Consider the following 5,808-nt stretch of genomic DNA (forward strand, 5'->3'; position numbering starts at 1 on the left):
GGGGAGAATGTGATAAAGGGGGCGGTGATGAGAAAGAAGTCGTCGGTGCAGAAGAAGGAGGAGGAATAGGGGAAGGTGAGGGAGGGGGAGGCAGAACCAGAGGTTGGAGATGAGGTCAAAGGCGAACAACTGGTTGAAGTTGGAGGAGGTATTGTGGGATCTGGATTTGGGGAAGATGGGAGGGGGAGGCGCGGATGAGGGTGGGATCCAGGTTTGGGGAAGATGGGAGGGAGAAGAAAGGGCGAAGGGGATAAGGGGTGCGTCCCCATTTGAAAAAATTATTAAATATTTTTACTTTTTACTTTTTAATATTTAATTAATTTTTTAATATTTTAACAGAATAATTGACAAAAAACTGACAAAAAATATGAAATTGTAAAAAATTCGTAGATGAGGTATGACATTGAAACTTTTTAAAGACGAAATATGAAACTGTTAATGACCCAATAGTTGAGGTAGTTTTATCACTAGTACAAAAAAGTTTGCGCGACGTAGGTCCTTCGTCGCGCAAAGACACTGGGTCGCGCAAAGACATTTTGCACAATGCATGTTAGTTCTTCATCCCATGCCAACTGTCGCAGACATTTTGCACAATGGATGTTAGTTCTTCGTCGCATGCTAACTGTCGCACAAATGCAATGACAGTAGGGTTTGTGCGACGCACATTACTTCTTCGTCTCGCAAACCCTGCTTTTTTCTTTTTCTTTTTTATTTTTTGACAAAATATTTTTTATTTAATTTTTTATAAATATTGGAATTAAATTATAAAAAATAATTAATAAACCAAGAAAAGGTATTTAATTATAAAATATATGAAAATGTACATACAAGATGTCCGAACATAAAAAAAAAAAAAACTACAAGTAGTTGTCTAGGTTTGATGCATCAGGCTACTGGTATCGGCTAAATGAAGTGGCTGCGAGATCGAAGGTGGAGCAAGATCAGGTGCTGGCATCGGAATTTGAAGGCCAAACATCTGTAAGGCCTGTAAAATCATATGCATCGTCCTAGGCTGATAACTGGGCTGCAATCTCGACTTGCCCGGCTTCCCAGGCTGCTGCATGGGCCACAATGCTATATCTGCAGCCTCAAGTTTTTGGCTTTCTTTCTGTTTTCCATATATTTGACATGTTTCAACATATGTAAACTTTAAGTCAGCATGAGCACGTGCTTCGGAGATAATTCAAACGCTCGAGTATCAGTTGCGTCATTACTGGAAATTGCACCCTCTACATCTGATCCTTCTAACAGATAAAGAAATGGATCAAGCAGCAGGACAAAATACGAAAAATGAAACAGAAGTCTGAAGCATACGAGCTTTCCTATAATACATCATTCCACGAACTGCAGATCACAGAACTTAGATATTTAGCGGCAAACCCATGAATATATAAAATATATTAGGAAGTATAATAAATATATAAAATAAACAATGAAAGAAAAATAATGAATTAAAATGTAACTCACAATAAAAATGTATCTGCGAGAGGGAGGGAAAGAAGGAGAGCGAAAGGGAGGGAGGGAGAGAAGGGAGGGGGGGAGAGAAACAGGGAAAGGAAGAAACACAATAACCGAAGAGTCTAAAGACAAAGCTGGCCAGGATGACTCTTTCAGTAATTCAACCTCTTGTAAATCTAACAATAAACTCTAAAATATCACCTGAGCAGACTGTGACAAGAAGAAACTATTAATCCCAACTTAGGATACTTAATTGTGCACATAAGCACATCAACTACATCATAAAGCACAAAGAAACAAGAATAAGATCCTAATTAAAGGAATCAAAAAACTACCTGGATAAATTTTTTGAAGGTAAAATAATATTGACATTCCCCCTTGTTGCACAACATCATAAAGATCTTGAACAGCCTTAACTGCACCTTTCTCCTGTTCGGGTGTTCCCCCTTGTTTTTGTGCATTATATAAACGAAGCAGTATATTTGAGTAAAAAGAAATCAATATACCAAAATAAAGCACAAACAAATAACTATATGACAATATCAATTTTTATGTAACTAGAAGAAAAGAAAGCTCAGAAAGATAATTTGAATTGTAGAGAGCTACCTTCCCAAACGTTACACAACTATCACTCGCCCAAACAAAGAGGACAAAACCCTGTTCAAGATTCCCATCGAAGGTATTTCATACTTTCAGACCAAAAGTCTCAACCCATTTGAAGAAGAAAACCCTCCACCCCATTTCCCTTTTATGTTCCTAAATGCAAAGGTTAGGTATAACAATTAAATGAATTGTCATATGCACAGTTTGTAGAGTTTGTAGAACTCTTGCAAGTTAGCAATGTCCTGGCTTCTATCTATGATTCCACTTTCCTTTTTTCCTAGCTTTTGCTGGAAATTTGCACAAGGGGACAAACAAATGCAAGAAATTGCTTAATAATAGATTACAAAACATAAGCACATAAATTCTTTTTGATAAAGAGATGATAAGTACATATATAAGGGTTATGAAAAGTAAATACAAATCTAACAGCTTCAAACTTAAGCCCGCACCTCCCCTCCCCCCCCCCCCCCCCCCCAAAAAAAAAAATTTCTTCCTTCATACGAAAATATACCTTAATGACAGACATCAATCCAGTCTTAAACTGTAATACTCCCCTTCCTTCACTATTGGGATCCAGACACTGAGCCAGAGATTAAGCATGCTCGCATACTGCAGGGTGACAATCAACACTTTCAAAATTGTGAGTTGCAAACATAGAATTTAATTATTTTGCAATATATACAAGTTTTTCACCACCAAATTACAGCAACAACTGAGTTTAGATGATTCCCCATGTTCAAATATTTTTTAAGCTAAACGAACCAGAACAGAACTACCTTCAGCCAATCTGGTCTGACAAAATGAGGGGCACTATTTCGAGGTTTAAGGTTTTTTTTTTTTTTTTTCATGTAGATCTTGTTTCCTTTTGTGTAAGAAATTCCAAGTGAGCTGTTTGAGCATCTTTCTAAAGGCAGTTATGCACTTCAGGAATGGCCTCCTAGTGTAATTCACCACGACAGAGGAAAATGTACAAGGTGGGTTGCTTTGCTTCTCATCAACTCAAACGATCATACTTTCGACCCAAAGAAAAGAACCAAGTACTCAACCCACCCCCCCCCCCCCCAGCTACCAAATTATCCTCGCTGATTCTTATGTCACATTTAGGAAAACAAACTTAATTTCCACAACCCAAGCAAGGTACAAAACTATAATTCAAAATTGGAAGTAAAAAGTACAAAAAAGAAGTGGGTAACATACAAATTCTGGAAATATTGGGATCTTCGTCTTGGATTTTATCAGCAACTCTCAGAATTTCATCAATATCCCTATTGTTTGCAAGTGAGGAAGGAACATTTCCAACAATTCCAGTAGCATGCCGGCCATACGCATCAGCCCCCATCGTCTCCCTGCTCAATACGACACGGACTAGATGCTCCCATCGCTGCTCAACTCGAGACATTTTCTGCAAAACAGCGAGTAAAATCTCGAGAAAATTCCAATACGGCACGGACTAGATGCCCCGATCCTTTGTGCTGCTGCCTGCTGCTGGGTGCAGTCAGGAGGGATGGAAAGAAGATGAAGAGGAAGGCTACGGGTGCGGATGAGGAGAGGATGAGGAGGAAGCTGGCTGTGTGCAGTCGGGAGGAAGGCTACGCGACACGGGGTGAGAGATGGCGAGAGGGAAGGGAGACCGGCTGTCCAATTTTGTCCAAAATTGGGAAAATTTTAACAAAGCACCTATTTTTTTCCGCCAAAATTTTAACAAGTTGGGCGACGCACCAGTTAACGTGTCGTGCAAGTTATTTTCTTTTAAAAAAAATTATTATAAAATTTACTTATGTGACTTTACTCATTTCAAATTTATTTTTTATACATAAAACCTATAATAATATATTTTTTTAACAAAAACCTAATCCGAACCACAATAATAAATTTAAAGCTAATTAATAAATAAATATATATATATATAATTCAATTTCTTAAGTTTTATACGTACAAAATAAATAAATTTAAAGCTACTTATTAAATATATATATATATATATATATCATTCAACTTGCTCGGATACGTATTTTAAGAAACCACTTTCAATGATCCAACTGTTAAACTTGTTTGCATATACTTTAAGATCGCATACGCAAAAAATCGCAAAAAAAAAAAAAACCATTCAGAGATCAAATAGCGGAACATAACTTTTCAACGGTTATAAACAAAAAATCAAGATTTAACGGTTATTTTAACTCCGATTTTCATGATTTTTTACAGCTACACTCCTTAACCATATATGAATAATTCGATCTTCAATTTAAAATATTTACACTATTGGATACCACAAAAGCTTATGTTATACTTAATGAAAGTATAAATAAACTTCAAGTGTTAGTGAATATATTGTTTTGATACGATACGCATTCTACGAAACTAGTTTCACCGATCCAACCATCAAACTTGTTTGTATATACTTCGAGATCGCATAAGAAAAACATCACAAAAAAAAAAAACATTCAGAAATCAAGTAACGGGACAAAACTTTTCGTCGGTTATAAACGAAAAATCATGATTTAATGATTATTTTAACTCCAATTTTGATGATTTTTTACAACTACACTCCTTGATCCTATAAGAATATAATGAACTAATTTGATCTTCAATTTAAAATATTTACACAAGTGGATACCACAAAATCTTATGTTATACTTAATGAAAGTATAAATAAACTCTGAAGTGTTAGTGAATCTATTGTTTTGATGGGATACGGATTCTAAGAAACTAGTTTCAACAATCCAACCATCAAACATATTTTTATATACTTCGAGATCGCATAAGCCAAAAATCGCAAAAAATAAGCATTCAGAGATCAAGTAACGGGATATACCTTTTTTATGGTTATAAATGAAAAATCACGATTTAACGGTTATTTTAACTTTGATTTTGATGATTTTTTACAGCTACATTCCTTGACCCTATATGAATACAATGAATGAATTCGATCTTCAATTTAAAATATTTACACTAGTGGATACCATAAAATCTTTATGTTATACTTAATGAAAGTATAAATAAACTCTTAGTGTTAGTGAATCTATTGTTTTGATGGGATACGCATTCTACGAAACTAGTTTCAACGATCCAACCATCAAACTTGTTTGTATATGCTTCGAGATCACATACACCAAAAATCGTAAAAAACAAACATTAAGATATCAAGTAACGGGACAAACCTTTTCGACGGTTATAAACTAAAAATTACCATTTAACGGTAGTTTTAATTCCGATTTGGATGATTTTTTACAGCTACACTTCTTGATCCTATATGACTACAATGAACTAATTCGATCATTAATTTAAAATATTTACACTAGTGGATATCACAAAATCTTATGTTATAGGTAATGAAAGTATAAACAAACTCAAAGTATTAGTGAATCCATTGTTTTGATGGGATATGCATTGTACGAAACTAGTTTCAACGATCCAACCGTCAAACTTAGTTGTATATGTTTTGAGATCACATATGCCAAAAATCCAAAAAAAGAAAAAACATTCAGATATCAAGTAACGGGACAAAACTTTTCAACGGCGATAAACAAAAAATCACGATTTAACGGTTATTTTAACTCCCATTTTGATGATTTTTTACAGCTACACTCCTTAACCCTATATGAATACAATGAACTAATTCGATCGTCAATTTAAAACATTTACACAAGTGGATACCACAAAAGAAAAAGGCAATGCAAGAACCTCAAAAGAAAAGCAAAAAATAAAAAATAAAAAATAAAAAAAAATTTGCGCGACGAAGACCTA

The 5,808-nt window shown here is 34.9% G+C and overlaps 1 long non-coding RNA gene across 3 annotated transcripts; it reads right to left on the bottom strand.

Annotated features, from left to right (window-relative positions):
- Nucleotides 1-779: 779 nt before the first annotated feature.
- On the bottom strand, nucleotides 780-3,737 carry LOC114827028 (uncharacterized). 3 transcript variants are annotated; one of them, XR_011571391.1, is made up of 4 exons: nucleotides 3,259-3,737; nucleotides 2,573-2,670; nucleotides 1,794-2,348; nucleotides 780-1,344 (listed from the first exon to the last, which is right to left on the bottom strand). It is a non-coding gene; the product is annotated as an uncharacterized lncRNA (long non-coding RNA). The 3 variants fall into 3 exon arrangements; XR_011571390.1 differs by having other exon boundaries at nucleotides 780-1,244; nucleotides 3,259-3,736; XR_003776265.2 differs by having other exon boundaries at nucleotides 780-1,244; nucleotides 1,794-2,670.
- Nucleotides 3,738-5,808: the final 2,071 nt, after the last annotated feature.

The sequence above is a fragment of the Malus domestica genome, chromosome 09 (assembly GCF_042453785.1).
Source record: "Malus domestica chromosome 09, GDT2T_hap1".
Taxonomy (NCBI): domain Eukaryota; kingdom Viridiplantae; phylum Streptophyta; class Magnoliopsida; order Rosales; family Rosaceae; genus Malus; species Malus domestica.